Raw genomic sequence first — 18470 nt, forward strand, 5'->3', positions numbered from 1 at the left:
GGCTTTTTTTCTTTTTGCTTATGTGGTGCTGAGGAATCAAACCCAGGGCCTCAGGCATGCAAGGCAAGCACTCTACCACTGAGCCACCTTCCCAGCCCTGGGTTGTCAATTTTTATGGGCATGAAGTTATTAGTAAAGTTTTCTTATGTATTTAATGTCCCTAAAATATGTTGTGATTAACTTTCCTTTCATGTTATTAATAATTTGAGGGAGCTTTATGTTTTCCTTTTCTATCAGTTAATATTTCCACAGAATTAGCCTTTATTTTCTGTTAATTTTTCTCTTATCTGTCTGTTTTACATCTCATTCCTTTCCTTCCCCCCTCCAACCCATTCACTTGATCTCTTTCTAGATACTTAAGTTAGAAATTTTAACTGTTTGATTTTAGATACTCTTTACTGATGTCATCCCTTAAAGCTATAAATTCCCCTCTTTGTACAGCTTTAGCCACATCCCTCAGACTTTCATGCTTCAGTTTGAAATATTTTCTGAGTTCTCTTGAGACTTCTTTGATCCCTGGGTTATTTAAAACTCTACTGTACAATTTCCAAATGCTTAGTGATTTTTTTTGTATCTTATGGTGAAATTGGCATGTTAGGGATGGAAAGATTTAATCTGGCTTACAATTTCAAGGGTTCAATCTACGACTGCTGGCCCTATGCACTTGGGCAGAATATCACAATGACAGACAAATTGGGTAGTGTAGAAACAGCTTCAGACAGGAAGCAGAGAGAGGGAGGAGTAGACTAGCCACTCAATATAACCTTCAAAGGCATGCCCTTGCTCCAGATAGGCTCCACCCTCCCAGGTTTCCACAACCTCCCAAAATAACTGGAGATCAAACATTCAAATCATAGTCTAAGTGAGATTTTCACATTTGCCATGTGTCCCTGCCTTTTCCCAATAAAAAATATGTCCTGGGGTTCTGTTCCACCTATGTACTTTTGCTGTTATATGGCTTACCATGTATTATAATGTGGAGAACCAGTCGTCTGTTCATGGACATTTCAATTTAAAAAGTTTTTTTTCTATTAAATGTAATATGTTAATAAATAGCCCTATATTTACATTATTTATCTATAGGGTCAATTCCCACAGGCGGGATCAAACAGCATTTGCATTTTTAAGTTGTTAGATATTGCTAAATTATCTTCTATTGGCAAGCTTAGATATTTCAAAAGCATTCATTCTAAAGAATTATTTAGTGTTCAGCTAGGTATAAAATCCTTTTTCTATTGAATCAGGAAGGAGAAAGAGAAGTAACACTTTTGAGAATATTTTCATAAGTGATTTAAGAATTCATTATTTATGTAGATTAATCCTAACCCTTACTCCTACTTTATACAGCTAGTTTCATTTTTCTTTTTTTGGGGGTCCAGTCATGGGGCCACAACTCTGGGCCTGGGCGCTGTCCCTCAGCTCTTCAGCTCAAGGCTAACTGTCTACCACTTGAGCCACAGTGCCACTTCCGGCTTTTTTCTTTTTTCTTATGTGGTGCTGAGGAATCGAACCTAGGGCCTCATGCATGCAAGGCAAGCACTCTACCACTGAGCCACCTTCCCAGCCCCTCATTTTTCTTATTCTGAGATGCAAAACAAATTTCAGAAAGGTTAAATATCCAATCCAAGGCTTTGCTTATGAACACTCAACAGAATCCAGCAAGTTTTTTCTCCTTAAGAAGAAGGACATGTCTAACTGGGGGATGTTATCTGTTATCATAACTAAACCCAAATGCCTTGTTCTGGTTAATCCATCTCATCCCTGATTCTCAAAAAAACGCTAGGATGAGATACTTGGACCCTCGTTTGCTGACTATTTAGTTCAGATTCACCTTAAACTTGACTGGACTCTAAAACTCATTGACCCAAGACAGTACTGAGTTAAATTTTCTGGAATAGTCCCCTCCTTTTCCCATGGTTCTGTAGATTATCTTATCTAATAATAGCATTTCTCAGTTCTACAATACAAGATATGGCAATCAGATCGTTTGCTTTAGGATATAAGTTAATTGCTGACAGAAGTCAGTCAAGAGAAAGTATATATGTTTTGACTAGAGTCCTATGAGCAGAAATTGTTAATTCAAGCAGACCCTGGCTTTCTAGATGACCTGAGGCAAGGTATAACTGCTTCAGTCTTCCATCTGCAGAGGGGAGAGTTCTTAGAGATAACCCTGATTACTAACACATACTTGGCTTAAGTTAGTCATGGTTTATGAGGCTGTGTGAATCATCAACGGGGTAAGAGATTTTTGTAGCCAAGTAGGCCTGCCTTTGAATCCTTGTCTTTTCTTTACTGATAGACAACCTTTGGGAAACTTAACTATTGTTTCTCTTTTTAAAATCAGCAATACTCATCTTAGACGGCTGTTGTGAAAATTAGGGACATCGTAAGTACTCATGAAATGCTAGCTGCTATTATTGTCCATGTTACTAATCATCTTCCTGTCCTGACATCTCTTTAGCACTGGCCGTTGGGGCAGATTTGTGTACTGGGAGAAGTGGCTTGTGTATTTAATATGGCTTTATGCTCAGCTAAATCAAAACACAGTGGTAAAGCTCTTCCTGACCTTGCGAGTGATTAGCTTTCATGCATGAGATTTGATTATCTTTAGCATTGTCTTAGCTTGTGTTACCTACATATCATAAAATTATCCCAACCTTTTAATATCCTGTCACAAAACATTTATCTTTTTGACCTTCAATGGAACTGTAGTAAGACTGTCCGCTCTTGAATACCCACATCTATCTCATGTAACGTACAATTACCAGGGTTTAATATTTACACCATGGCCAGGAGCTTTGATTCATCCTTACCACTAGATGGCATTATAATAGAACACATTTACCTGAGTTATCCCTTACTGTCTAGGAAGACAGGCCATAGAAAAGAGCAGCTAAGGAGTAACGTTTCTATAAATGAAACAAGATGAGAAATCGAAATTCTTATAAATGGAAATTTTAGTGTTTGAATTTTTGTGGTTTGATTTTCTCCAAAAGATGGGCTTGATGGTTGTAATAAGGGAACAAGAAGAATGAGGCTAATGTTTCAAGTCTGTTGCTTTAGTAGACAGGCTTAATTTTATTAGAAACCTAGAAGTACATACAATGCTTCTCAAAATTCTCCACACAATTTTGGGAGGGATATGGTTGGAAGAGAGGAGTATTTATCCTTTAGCTCTTGCCCATTGGTAGACTGTCCTCTACTCTTTTTCTGCACATATACACATATACATAAGAAACACCCGTGGGACAGAAAACATACTCCTTGTGGACTCTAGCCAGAATCTTAATCAGGTAGAGCAAAAATCTAAGATTGCATTGAATTGTCTATTATACCCTTGTTAAAGTCAGATGTAAGGCTAGGTGGATGTGACTCAGGGCACCAGATGTGTCTGCTACAGCTACCTAATAAATCATGTACTCTGTAAATTCTTCCAGTTGAAATAAACAAAGAATCCTAATGAACCATCTGCATCTCCAGGTCCTTGGAGGATACCTCATAGGTATCCTAACAAACGCTTAGTGAATAAAAATTTAAATGGCTGCTTTACAAAATTCAGAGGAAGGTGCTTCTTCTATCTTGCTTTTTATGTCTTAGAATGAAATTATGCACAAGTCTTTTTATCCTTGTGTATTATGATATAGAAACAGGTGTTCATTTTGTTTTTGTTTTTGCAGTATTTAAAGGAGTTTGCTAATAGGAAAAATATGGAGTGAGCAATAGATAGAGGGGAGATTGTACTGGACAGAGAATCAGTAGAATTTAAGATCTATCTGTGATATTAAATTACTTAGATCACCCTGAAGTACCTTCTGAGAACTCAGTGTTTTTATAAGTGGAAGGGATATCCCCTTAGAATCCAAACAGAATTTCACTCATCTTTAAAGCTTCCTCTTGTTTAAAGATATTATGAAAATTATACATGTAGAAGAACACTTGACTCTTGTGAATGGGGATCTTGCACTCATATCTACATTGGTATTTGCACGTATGACATCATAAGTCGTGATTTGTGTTAGACACTCAGGATGGAACCAAAACGGTAAAAGTCTTAGGCTTTTACAAAATTTGGAGATTTCATAATCATAGCAAGCTAAGAAGGTGATCTCTTAACCAAGGCTTAGGGAAACTATGTTGCTTGACTAAGAATACCCTGTCCAAAATAGAAAGGGACATGATTCAGACTTAGCTTGTGTGACCTCTAGAGTCCATGCTTGATTGATTCTTACCCACAGTGTATTTTTCAAAATATGAGTCATGTAACAAGTGGTACATCCAAATCATGGTGGAGGCTTATCCAATTTAGATCCCTAGCTACCCAGAGCAAGCAGGATCTTTAAAGTTTAAGGCTTATATTTTGAAAGATCCCTGAAGGTTCATAATCACTGTTCTTTGATCTAATGTCTTTGACTAAGAATATGACATCTTATTCAAACACAGCCTACCAAATACAGAACTTACTCACATCTAAAATAACAAAAGAGATGGTGTTCCTTGAGTGCACACATGATTCGTTTTCAGTGGTATAAATCATTTCCCAATCACTTTTTAGCTGTTGATGTAATGAATATACAGGAAAGAAGCATTGGGTTGGTTTAAATAAACATATATGCTCCCAAGAAGTGTATATGTCTATTGATTCTTTCCACTATCTTGTTTTTCTTCCTCCGCCTCTTCCTCCTCCTTCTTCTCCTCCTCTTCCTCCTCTTCCTCCTCCTCCTCCTCCTCCTTCTTCTTCTTCTTCTTCTCCTCCTCCTCCTCCTTCTCCTCCTCCTCCTTCTCCTCCTTCTTCTCTTTCTCCTCCTCCTCCTCCTTCTCCTCCTCTTCCTCCTCCTCCTCCTTCTTTCTTCTTCTTCTTCCTCTTTCTTCCTAGTGGGGCTTGAACTCAGGGCCTGAGTTTTATCTGCAAGCTTTGTTGCTCAAGGCTAGCACTCTGCCACTTGAGCCGCAACTTTACTTATGACTTTTTGGTGCTTAATTGGAGATTAGAGTCTCATGGATTTTCTTGACTGGCCAGGCTTTAAATAGCAATTTTCAGATCTCACCCTCCTAAGTAGCTAGGATTACAGATGTAAGCCACTGGTGCCCACTATCTTCTTAATATTAAGTTGAGGTAATAATTTCACCAGAATACATGATACAAGACAAAAATTGATAAAGAAATAGCTAAATAATATCGTATCACAAATTCTTCCACTCTTTTCTTTTTGCTGGTCTTGGGACTTGAACTCAGGGCCTGGGAACTATCCCTGAGCTTTTTGTGCTCAAGGTTACTCAAAAGATGGCTAAAAGGGTGAGTAGTGATTATTAAGGCTTAAAAGTTGCATTTTCTGCCTCCTGGTTCCTGGAGCGAAATAGTGACTATCAAGTCTTGAAAATGTCTCAGAAGTACAGGGAAAGAAAATCAGTAATTACCCATACTTGGGTCAGACCCCCTTTTCCAGTATACATCATGATCTTGACTGAATTTTTTTGTTACCATCTTTTTTCAGAGAGCTCAAGGACAGAGCTCAGGGACCGCACCCAGGCCCAGAGTTCAAGCCCCATGATTGACCAAAAAAAAAAAAACAAAACCCCAAAAACAAAAACTGAACAGTAGCCATTAATGTATTATTATTAAATAATAGTATGTTCTTATTAATAATAGTTAATATTATTTGTTCTTATTATCAATATTATTAATACCTTTCTATAGTATTTTATTGATATCATTAATATTAATAATATTAATAGTATATTAAAGATTATTGGTTAATGCACTATTATGTTAACACAGTGTGTTAATTCTATGAACTGACTATTCAATGACACTGTTTAATTTTTTTTTTTTTTGTGGTTGTGGGATCTGAACATTGGGCCTGGACACTGTCCCTCAGCTCTTCAGCTCAAGGCTAGCACTCTACCACTTGAGCCACAGCACCACTTCTGGCTTTTTCTGCTTATGTGGTGCTGAGGAACTGAACCCAGAACCTCATGCATCCAAGGCAAGTATTTTACCACTGAGCCACCTTCCCGGCCCCCTACACTGTTTAAATTTTAAGGATGATATTTTTGGTAGAAATTATGAACTATACTATTACAAGTTCTGTGAGTTCAGAAACTGTTGAATAAGAACAAGATTAGTCCATCCATCTAACAACGTTTTTCAGATGTGTGTGCTTTTAGGAGTTCTGTTATGACAGGTGTGGGCTGATTAGAACAAGTTCCTTACTGTTTCCTGGCTTATGCTACTAGAAAGATTTCCTTATGTTTTCTTCCTGGGGCTGCCCTGTGGGTTAACAACTCTCACACCGCCCAGAGATAAGACTTGAGGAGCAAAATTAAGTTGTCTTGTGGGATCAAGGTTAAGTTGGTAGAAACTAGTTCGCTTGTCAGTCAAGTTTGCTTTTTCCAGATCTTTCATATACGCAGTTATGGTAGTGAGTTTTAAAAGTAAATCTTCTTCAAGGACATGGAAACAAGAGGTTTTTCCCCTTTGTTGTTGTTGCTTTCTTTTCTTTTTGCCTTATTTGTTCATTTGTCTTGGGTGGGGGGTAAGAAGGGACGGACACAGAAATGGAGGGACAAAATGTGAACAAATGCAGCAGTGGTACTCACTAGACACTATGTTGAAAATGAACTTTACAACTTGTGGGTGGGGAAGGGAGGGAGAGAGTGAGGGAAGGGGTGACATTGTCCTATTTGTTACCCAACTTAGGAAATGATAACCCCTCTGTAGCTTTATAATAACAATAGAAATGTTAATTAAAATATCCCTATCTATATGCAGGCTGTATGTTTAGCATAGAAACAATGAAAAAGTGAAACTATGGAAACAAATCATTTCTAATTCTAGAGAAAATTATAGCTAACATTCTAAATTGTTTCATTATTGATTTTCCCCTCCTATGGACAAACACACATATTTCATTAAAACTGTAGAGTTTTGTATTTTTTCATCCTTAAGTGAGGAGATATTTCTCATCTTTGTATAGTTTCTCAATTTAGTTACATTTAATTGACATTTACAAACATATTTTAAGATAATTAGCAAAGTCTGCCTCTCAATTATGAGTTTTATGTTATTGTTTTGGGCTTAACTTCTTCTTGTCTGTTCACTTTGTCAATGTTTGATGTGTCTACTGTATACAAAATACTAGAGTGGAGGTTTTTTTTAATGGGTGGGACTTAGAACTTCTTTTTTTGGATCATCATTTTGATTTTTTTCTTAATATATGTACTTTATTGTAAAGATACTGTACAAGGGGTTACAATTACATGAGCAAGGTAATAAGTCCATTTCCTATCAAGCATTGTTATAGCCTCCTTTATTTTTCCCCTACCATCCTTTTCCTCCCCATGGCCCCAGCTCCTCCCCTCCCTCCCCCTGCCCCCTCCTGACACTAGCAACATTGTAAAGTTTGTTTTCAACTTACTGTCTTGTACATCTCATTGTTATAATGGGTCATCCTGTATCCTTATTTCAGCATTTTGTTATTTCCTTTCCCCTCCCCAAATTAGAAAAATATGTATACGTACAAGATGCAGGACACGGGAATCAAATACAGTGATGACAGGGGTTGTACCATGGGGAAAGGACATACAAAAGAAACAAAAAAATCATATGATAACATAAGTACATTACAAAGAACACCAACAAAGATAAAACCTCTTGCTTCCCTATCTTTGGGTTCATTTTGCTTAACATCATCTTATATGGTCATATGTATGTAGCTTTTGACCTCTTCTGCTTGCCCTAGATATATACTAGTTATTGAAGATAAGGGAAACCATGGGACCTATGTTTCTTTGAGTCTGGCTTACTTCACTTAATATAAGTTTTTCCAAGTCTTTCCATTTCCTAACAAATGCGGTGATGTCATTCTTTCTAATGGAGGCATAAGATTCCAATATATATCTCACATTTTCTGATCCATTCATCTACTGAGGGGCATCTGGTTTGGCTCCATATCTTAGCTATGGTAAATAATGCCGCAGTAAACATAGTTGTGATGATAGTGTGGTCTTGTTTGTGATCATTTGGGTAAATGCCTAAAAGTGGGATTGCTGGGTCATAGGGGAGCGCTATGTGCAGTCTTTTGAGGAACCTTCATACTGCTTTCCAAAGTGGTTGAACAAGTTTGCATTCCCACCAACAATGCAGCAGAGTTCCCTTTTGGCCACATCCCTTCCAGCATCTGTTGTTATTAGATTTTTAAAAAAGAAGTATAGCCATTCTAACTGGGGTGAGGTAGAATCTCAATGTTTTGATTTGCATTTCTTTTATGACTGAAGATTAGGACTTCTTAACCTCTCTTCTTGGTGCCTAGTATTTTCTAGCATGAAGAGATACTCAACAGACATTGTTGAATGACTATTACTGAAGAAACAGTAGTATTTTTGTTACCACCATCCCAAGTAGAAGTTGAAGTTAAAAGAAGAAACACATCATGAGTGTAAACTATTTTCTTGGTGAGCACTGGTGGCTCATACCTGTCATCCTAGCTACTCTTGGTGGCTAAGAGCAGAAGGATTGCATTCTGAGACCCACCTATGGAAGAGAAGTTCCTGAGACCTTATCTTGAAGATAAGCAACAAAAGACAGGACTGGAGGTAAGTTCCAAACCCTTCCTCTGAGTGCTCCCCTTCATCCTCCATGCTCACTCCTTCATAGCCAAGGGCTTCCCATTTAAACTCAGGGTGAAGCTTGGCAGAAACTGTGGTTTCCAATCCGAACAGGTAATTTCCAATCTAAAAAGGCAATTCCTTTCTAAGGTGTACAAATGAACAAAGCAACTGCCGCTTACCTTCAAGTTCTGTCCTCTAAGTAGAACGACTTCTTCCCATGTGATATTTTCTTATTGAAAGCGAGTGGAGAGTAGGGCTGGCTAGGACTGTGTGATGGGAGATGGCAGGGCTGAGGACTTCATAGACTTACTGCTTATCTAGCAGTCTTAATCTCCATCAGTAGTTGAAGCCTGCTTCATAGGTTCCTGGTCACCCCTCAGGGCCTATACATTATGCCTGTTCTGCTGTGACATTTATGTTCTTGCACTGGGGATAGATATAACCTGTAATGCCCCCTTTTTACTGTAGTATTGTATTATTTTAGGGCTAAATCCAGAAAGGGATGGCTCTTTTAGTTTAGAAAGTAGCTTGATAGTCACTGTATTAATGTACTACATCATTTTAAAGGTTTCACATGTTTTTATCAGGACAATATGCATATAGGGTTTAAAAAATAATTTGTGCAGAACTCATCATAAAATGCAATTGTCTGCATTCGTCCCTCCCCACTACCAGAGGGAAGGCTTTTTAAATCACATCTGTTCTCAAGTCATTACTTCAGCATTACTTCTTTATTTCTAAGTGATATTCTTTTCCTACACGTTGTTAATTGATCTATCTTCCTTGTATTGCTGACTTCTTAACTGTTCTAAAAGATTATCAGGAAAACCTGTTGGGCAAGTAAAGCTGAGTTTATCAGTGGTAGGCCACCTTCATAGACTTTTAGGAATGCTTCAGAATGAAGATGTTAGTGGAGGATGATTCTAGAATTTAGGGTGATTTTAAGGTGAATCTTGTAAGGCAGAAACAGATTGGAACTGGCCTAACATAGTAACACATACCTGTAATCCCAGTGCATCTGAGGCAGAGACTGAAGGATCATGTGATCTAGGCTAGCTTGGGCTACATGGTAAGACCCTACATGTAAAACAACAACAACAACATACCACTAAATAAACAAATAAGTAGGCAGGAACTAGACTGAGTTTGTGTCATGGTTATTTGGGTTGGTGGGCAAAGGCTGAAAATTTAAGGCAAATATGGACTGTGGCTTTGAGAAGTGAGCTGCTTAGGTTATTCTCAGCCTAATCTTCCAGCAGAAAGTATTCTAAAGGAGCAAACAACTAAGTTAATTTTAGTTTGATTCCAGAAACAGAAGGCATGTTTAGTGTAAGTTCTTCTTTTTTTTTTTTTTTTGTCAGTGATGGGGCTTGGACGTTGGGCCTGAGTGCTGTCCCTCAGCAATTCAGCTCAAGGCTGGCACTCTACCACTTGAGCCACAGGGCCACTTCTGGTTTTTCTGGTAGTTATTGGAGATAGGAGTTTCACAGCCTTTCCTGCCTGGACTTTGAACCACAGTCCTCAGATCTCAGCCTCCTGAGTAGCTAGGATTTCAGGCATGAGTCCCAGTTGCCCAGCTTAGTGTAAGTTTTTTTTTTTTGCCAGTCGTGGGGCCCGAACTTTGGGCCTGGGCACTGTCCCTCAGCTCTTCAGCTCAAGGCTAGTGCTCTACCACTTGAGCCACAGCACCACTTCCAGCTTTTTTCTGCTTATGTGGTGCTGAGGAATCGAACCCAGAGCCTCATGCATGCAAGGCATGCACTCTACCACTGAGCCACCTTCCCAGCCCCGCTTAGTACAGTATTTAGTAGTTTCTGGCTAAGATCATGAAGAATGATTAGATTATTCTGACTTGGGTATGGCAATGCACATCTGTGAGCCTAGCACCCAGGAAGTTGAAGTAGGAGGATCATGCATTTGAGGCTTACCCTGGGTTACACAGTGAATTCCAGAACAACCTGAAATACATAGAGACTCTGTCTCATACCAAAACAAAATACACAAAATAGCAACAGATAAAGGAGAACCAGATGATTCTAACACTCACTCCCCAAGACCCTCTCCTTGAAACAGAAACTTAAATTTTCTATTTTTTGTTGCATTACCCTAGATAGCTTCTTTGGATCATCTCCTCTCTCTCCATTCACCTTCGTAGTATTGGATTTGATCTATAGTTCTTAGTGACAAGGAAACCCTTGTTTGTTTACTTTGTCAAATTAAACCATGTCAGACCTCATTCATCTACTTGGAATGAAGTCTAATCAAAGTTCTTTGGTGTATCCCTCCCCCTAAAGGGCTGGAGTGTCCAGAAAAACCAGTCAGTTGTGCCTGGTCTCTCTCCCCCACCTGGGATTAGTTGAGGAAAGGCAGTTCGAAAGCCTCTCTTCCTCCTTTTTCAAGCAGCCATGGCTACTGGGATGTCATATTGTTTCATAACAAAAGGACACAGCTTGGTGTCTTCACCCCAAGGCTCTGAATATTCTCTCCATCAAAGTTCTTGTGGCTGCATTGGGTTCTAGGTAGGAATGGGGTCTGGGTCTTCAGCAAGCCCTTCACTTCCTCTTTCTGTTTGAGATATACGGCCATCTTAATATTAAAGCTTCTAGTCTATGAGCACACATTGTCTTTCCATTTATGGAGATCTTGAATGTCATTCAAAAATGTCCTGACATTTTCCGAGGTCACCAAGTATTTTGTTTTTCTTTCTGACGCTACTGTAAGTGAAATGATTTACTTAATTTTGGCCTCTGTATTTTCATTAATGGTGTCAACAGATCTTTGTATCCAACAGTTTTTCTGAACTTGATTATGAATTCCAGTAGTCACAGTCCAGAAGACCTGGCTTGGATCCAAGTCTGGTTCCCACCCTGCTCTGCCCAGCATATCTGTGCCTTCCTCTTTCTCTCCCTCCCTCTCTCCTTCCCCCCACCCCTCTCTGATTCTTTGACAGGGTCTCACTATTTAACTCAAGCTGGCCTTGAACTTGCCATGTTGCATTGGCTTGCCTCAAACTTACAATCATCTTCCCCTAGCCTCCAAAGTGTTGGGAATATATACATGAGCCACTATCCTGGACAAGGCATTACTGCTTTATGTCCCTCCATCAGAGAAAAGGTGCTGAAATGAGGCTGAATGACTACTTGTTAGGCACAATATAAACTGAGAATAAACTGTGATTAAACTAAGAATCTATCTTTTTGTGGGGGGAAGGCAGGATGGTGGGAAATCATGATCACAGTAGCTATAACCTCTGTCAGAAATAAAATGTAAACTTTATTTCCTAAAGTCTTAATTTAGGAGAAAGTCAGGCTTTTTTCCCCCCAAAAATGTTTCCCTTTTTTTCCCTATCCGTTTTATTTTTACTCTTTTTATTATTTTTATGATGTATTAAATTGAACCATTTCCTTGCAGTGTGCTAGTTAAGACAATTTCCTTAGCATTTGCTGAATGATTTGGCAGGCTAGACATCCTAGAGCTAAATCGTAAAATCCCATTAAAACCCAGTCATATAAAAATAAAAGATGCTGTCTGGTGCACTCCATGACACGATATGGTGAGGTCTCATCACATTACAATAACAAATGCCAAAATGAAGTGCCGACTGTGTAATAAAATATGATGAAAAGAAAGGAGTATATTAATGATGCAGCCTGCTACATTTAATTAAATCCCATGTCCAAATTAGTTCCCTGATTGGCATGTAAAAAGAAAACATGTTTACTCTGATAGTTCAAGTAGCACAGTTGTTGTTTTAATACATAGGCTTCTAAGCGTCTCTTGTATGCATCACTGTCCGTTTGTCTGTCTTTCATTCTTTGGCCTTCAAGATTCTTGCCATCTCAGTGATAGAGTAGTGAACGCTGAAGTTCCTGATATTAGGTGAGGAAGAAACAGGTTCACATGGATCCCTGACCTCACCCAAGTCACCAGCTAGAAGAGATTAGAGCTGGAACACAAACATAGGTCAGGAAGATTTCAAGAGTCTGTGCTCTTTTATACATGCCAATTGTTGGCGAAGAAGGGCCTACAAGGCCAAATCTGGACAGCTGTCTGATTTGTGCGGTCCAAGTGCCAAGAGTGATTATTAACTGGTTGAACAAAAAAAAATCAAAAGACGAATATATCATAGTGAGTGAAAATTATGTGAAATGAATGAATGTAGATTTCAGGGTCCATATATAAAGTTTTATTGGAACTTGGCCATATCCATTAATTTATATACTCCCTACAGAAGCTTTTGCACACAATGGTGGAATTGAGTGGTTGAAACAGATTTTATATGACCTGCAAAGCCCCAAACATTCAGTGTCTAGACCATTACAGAAAGTGTTTGTCAACCTATGATTTATGCTCTTGTTCTTAAACCAAGTTAAATTTAATCATTTCATGTCAAGCTAAACATTCAACTGGAGGCTGGGTCCCAAGGATCTTATTTTAAAATAAGTCCCCAATATTATTTTGAGAACTTCCTAAAGTAATTACTGTTAGTGCCTTACATCACAATCATTTCTGTAGTTCTTTTTTTCTCCCCTAGCAGTCCTAGGCTAGGGACCATGCTGAAGTAGTTGTGAGTAGCTAAATGAGGGCAGACTTCATATATTAACTCATTAGCTGTCTCCTATGTACTAGATGCTTATCACTGATAAAGCTGAAGAGCTATGGTTTGGGGAAAGACAAAAAAAAAAGGTTTAAGATACAGTTACATGATAGCAGGCCCACATGAATAGACTAGAATAAGACTTGCTATGCATAATGGTAACTCAAAAGACCCTGAAAGTTTCAAAGAATGTACTACCATGTTTCCACCACAATATGAAGCATGCCTTAAGAATTTTAAGGTGTATATTTAATAGTATAAAAGTAAACTAATGTAGATGTCATAAGAACTCGGGCGATTAACTATGTTTGAAGTGGAATGGTGAATTGGTATGAATACATAGGACCAATGATCTAGTCTAAATCAGATTTCATTATTGCCATAAATAGAACAAGACAGAGAGAGTGACTCAATAGGAAATTGGCTAGAGATGAAGCTTATTACTAAGTATCATTACATGTACAATGCTGTGTTGAATAAACCTAAAAACGTTATTTCCACCAGGCGCCGGTGGCTCACACCTGTAATCCTAGCTCCTCAAGAGGCTAAGGTCTGAGGACCACAGTTGAAGCTAGCTTGTGCAGGAAAGTCTGTGAGACTTTTTTTTTTTTAATTTCCAATAAAGTACTCCAAAAAAGCTGAGAGTGGAGGTGTGGCTCAAGTGGTAGAGCACTAGCCTTGAGCAAAAGAAGGTCCTGAGTTCAAGCCCTAGGACTAGCGCGCGCGCGCGCGCTCGCAGGCACACACACGTACATTGCTTCCTGCCTGGATCCACTAGCAGTTTTCTTGGAATCACTTTGTAAGTGTTCTTGGGAAACATTAGAGTGGGAAAACTATGCCTCATTTTGTTATTAAATATTTTAAAATTGTTATTATAAAGGTGAGGTATAGAAGGGTTACGGTTTCATAAATCAGGTAATGAATACCTTTCGTTTTGGACAGACCCTTTCCTTTGCTCTCTCCTATTTGAGAAGACAATCTTTTGTTGTTGTTGTCGTTGTTGTTGTTGTTGTTTGTGGGGCTTGAACTCTGGGCCTGGGCACTGTCCCTCAGCTCTTCAGCTCAAGGCGAGCGCTCTACCACTTGAGCTACAGCGCCACTTCCGGTTTTCTGGTGATTTATTGGAGATAGGAGTCTCACGGTCTCTCCTGCCCGGGCTGGCTTTGAACTGATCCTCAGATCTCAGCCTCCTGAGTAGGTAGGATTACAGGCATGAGCCACCAGCGCCCGGCTGTTGTTGTTTTTTTTTATAATCACAATTTCTAATTAAATAATAAGAAAAGACAAGAAAATCTTTTGGGGGACAGGATACAATGTTTTCTTTTTCTTATATATTTTTATTGTAAAAATACTGTACAGAGGGGTTACAGTTACATGAGTAGGGTAATGAGTATATTTCCTACCAAGCATTGTTATATCCTCCTTTGTTTTTCCTCTACCATCCCTTCTCTCCCCATCTCCCCAACTCCTCCCCACATTGTAAAGTTCATTTTCAACATAGTGTCCTATACATCTCATCATCACAATGGGTCAAACCGCATCCCCATTTAAGCATTCCCCTATATCCCTTCCTCTCCCCAAATTACAAAAATGTATATACAAGATGTAGAACACCAGAATCAAATACAGTGAAAACAGGGATTATACCATGGGGGAAGAATATACAAAAGAAAAAAAAAGAGTGACATAATGCATTATAAGTACATTAAAAACAATAGCAAGAAAAAAACCACTTGCGGCTCTGTCTTGGGGTACACTTTGCTTAACATCATCTTATATATACCTAGCGTTTGACTCTCTGCTTGTCCTAGACATGTACTTGTCATTGCAAACAAGGGTAACCATGGGACCTATGTTTCTTTGGGCCTGGCTTACTTCACTTAATACATTTTTATTTCCAAGAGGAGACAATATTTTGATAGCAGTATTACCTTCATCCTTTGGCCATGGAAGCAGCAGTTGCTATTACATCGCCACTGTAAGGTTGGTTTCTGAGCAATAACTAATACCTTTCATAACTAATATCTTTCATAAAGATCAGAAAGTAGAAAATTATAGCGTCATTAAAAAAAACTCTATGACTATGAAATAAATTACCTGCAAATTTAGTAGCTTGAAACAGTTTAGTATTATCTGGTAATTGCAGAGTTTCAGGAATATAGACATGGGTTGGATGGGAAACTCTGGCTTAAGGTCTCTGGTGAGATTACCTGGCTGCAGAGGATGCAAGGATCACCAGCACTGGAGAAGCACTTCCACACTTGCTCACGTAGCTGCTGGCAGGGTACAGTCCTTCCTGGGCCATTGGACTAAGGATCTTACGTCCTCCTTGGCTATTGGTCAGACGGCTTCCTCAGTCCCCTGCGTCATGGTCTTCTTCATGGGGTGCCTAAAACATGGCCGCCCAAGTCCATGATGTTGAGCATGTGAGAGAGCAATAAAGCACTCGATGGAAACGTGAGTCATTTCACAGCTTAGTCTCAGAAGAGACATCCTGTACATTTATCTGCATTTTGTTCATAAGAAACAAGATATTAGGTTCTAACCTACCCAGAAAGGGAGGTGCTCGCACAGAGGCATGAATATCAAGGAGTTATAAATCATAATTTCATTTTTCTCAATTACAGAAGTAATATGAACATAAGAAATGGAACCATTAGAAAAGTACCATTCATTCGGTGTACTATTTATCGAGTGCTTACAAGTCTACCATCTGCCCTGCATGGAGGGCCCAATAATGCCTTAAACAAGCAAGCTTCTCTGCCTGTTAGGTAGCATGCTTTCTGGAGTAAATAAACCATATTACTGTGCTTGCTATACAAGGAGGCTCTCCAAAGATGGTAGTTATTTTTTGCAGGGCAAACATCCTGTCACAGAGATAGAGCCAAGCTTCCTAGTCTGTGGCATCTCTAATCCTATTGTAGACAAATATGATTTGCTTAACCAGAGCAGAAATGGCTTTTCGCTCACTTATGCTTGAAAGAGGCAATTCATAATCGTTTGCAACACTACACACTTGTAACTGTCTTTTTCACATTTGTATTTCCAAAGTGGCCTTTGCCAGGAAAAAGAAGGAAAAAAACAACAACCAACAACATAAAACAAAGCCACAAAAGAGTTTCACAGAAGTAGCTGTTCTAGTAGTTTCCTGGAGAGCTCCATGGCCATGGTACCCTTCTGTTCTAAATGGGGCCAAGTTGACCTAACGTGTTCCAGCTCTGAATTAGTTTAATTGCTTTCTTTCCTAGATGCATCTTTTCAGTCTCTCAAGTACTCTTTAAGAACTGGCTTCTTGAACTACAAACAGGATTTCCAATGCGTGCCGGGTTATACTAGCATTGCATGCTTCCTTTCTCTTAATTAGTATTCCACATCTCAGAAGCCATCTCAAGGTTTTAATTGACTTTTGTCACCCTCATCTTATTCTAGACTGGCCATTGTGGGGCACTGTTAGGGAACCACACAGTCTGGGCTTGCCCTGTCCCTACCACTCAATGTTTGGTTCATTTTCAAACTTTGTTTAGAATGATAGTAGATGGATGATTTATTTTACATAGTTGACTATGGTCAACTATACTCTACTGTGCTAGTTAGGGGAAAAAAAATCTGCCAGTCAAAGACATTGCTCATTTGAGAGAATAAACATAGCTTATTTGTGTTGCACATAAATTCTGTCATATGGTATAGAAACAACTCCCACCTCATTGAGAGGAGTATGCTAACAAATCTGAATTAGATTTTTTATAAACATAGTGCTTATTTACCAGAAGAGATTAGGAATCTTTAAAATACTCAAGCTTTTCCTTTCATCCTTCTTTTTCTTCCTTTCATAGATCCTGCCAATGGAAATTTCTTTCCACCTCCTTTCCATTATATCAGAAAATTCAAGTACATTGGTTTGCTCATGCTGGTGCTCTACCACTTGAGCCACATCTCCAATCCTTTCATGTGGATTGGTGCCAGATTAGCACTGATGTAGTGGTAGTGGCTATCTAAATCTTGTGGATACTTTCTGTGGTTTTATCTATTCATTGGACATCTAGGAATGGAATAAGCTATTTGTGAGCAGTACTGACTTTCCCCCTTTGTTGTAATAATCTCTCTTAATTTGATGTACTGGTATAGAACCTGGGGTCTTGTGGATGTGAGGTAAGAGCTCAACCACTGAGCTATATATCCCATCCCAAGTAAGGGTCTTTTTAGCATTATCTATCCATCTAAAAGTGGAGACACAGCGAACTTCTACTCAGATTGCCTAAGTACATGGAAACTATAGTGTAAGCTGCTGCTTTCACTATTAATTCAAAATATTACAAAGCATTCAACCTCATGAAGAAGATTACAGAGGGAAGTGTGGTGAATATTTATAGGGTACCCCCGCCCAACCCCCTAACTTCATTATCTGGTTATCAGAGCACAAGAGTCTAAATGAGAGTACAGTTACAAGAACAAATATATTGAGTTTATTGTCTTTCAAGTTAGATTGCTATAGCTGAAGGAAAATAGATGTATTTTAAGGAAATAATCAACATATTTTAGGATATGATGGGCTATTTTGCCCCCTGATTCTAACCACATATGAAACCACCCAATAGTAACATTTTCTGTGTGTACTATGTGCTGTTATCCTAGACTTTCATTAGGACATTTCTACTTCAAATCCATAGCATCTTTAAAATAACTATGTGCTAGTCTTCTGCCTCTTTTCACAGAACTGTTCCTTACCTTCTCCTGCTTTGCTTGGTATCCAGGATACTGATCCTTACAAATGTCATTTCCCTAGTGCCCTTGCCAAATGACCTTTGCTGGGTTTTGTCATTGGCATGCAATAGAAGGGGATGCAAAGAGAGAGCAAGGGAGAAGCCAGGGTACTTTTACATATTCTGTTTTCTACTTGGGATTATGGATGAGTCCAATATTGGTTGCATTTTCTTCATAGTTCTTAGTTGTACAGTGATTTCCTATTTGGTCCAGTTCTTATATCATTCGGCTCCAGTTTCTGGGCTGAAAGTTGAGGATCAGAGTTCAAAGCCAGCCCCAGGTAGAAAAGTCCATGAGACTTTTATCTCCAATTAGCCATTCAAAGACCATGAGTAGAGCTGGGTGGGGGGCGGGGGGAGCGTGTCAAGTGGTAGAATACTAGTTTTGAGTTAAAGCCACGGGATCGACACACACACAGAAACCCTCCTCACCTCAGTTTCCTATATCAATAATTGATAGAAATCCCCAACAGAAAATTGAAAGGTATAGAAGGACTCAACAACAT

The sequence above is a fragment of the Dipodomys ordii genome, unplaced genomic scaffold (assembly GCF_000151885.1).
Source record: "Dipodomys ordii isolate 6190 unplaced genomic scaffold, Dord_2.0 Scaffold12, whole genome shotgun sequence".
In the NCBI taxonomy this organism is placed as follows: Eukaryota; Metazoa; Chordata; class Mammalia; order Rodentia; family Heteromyidae; genus Dipodomys; species Dipodomys ordii.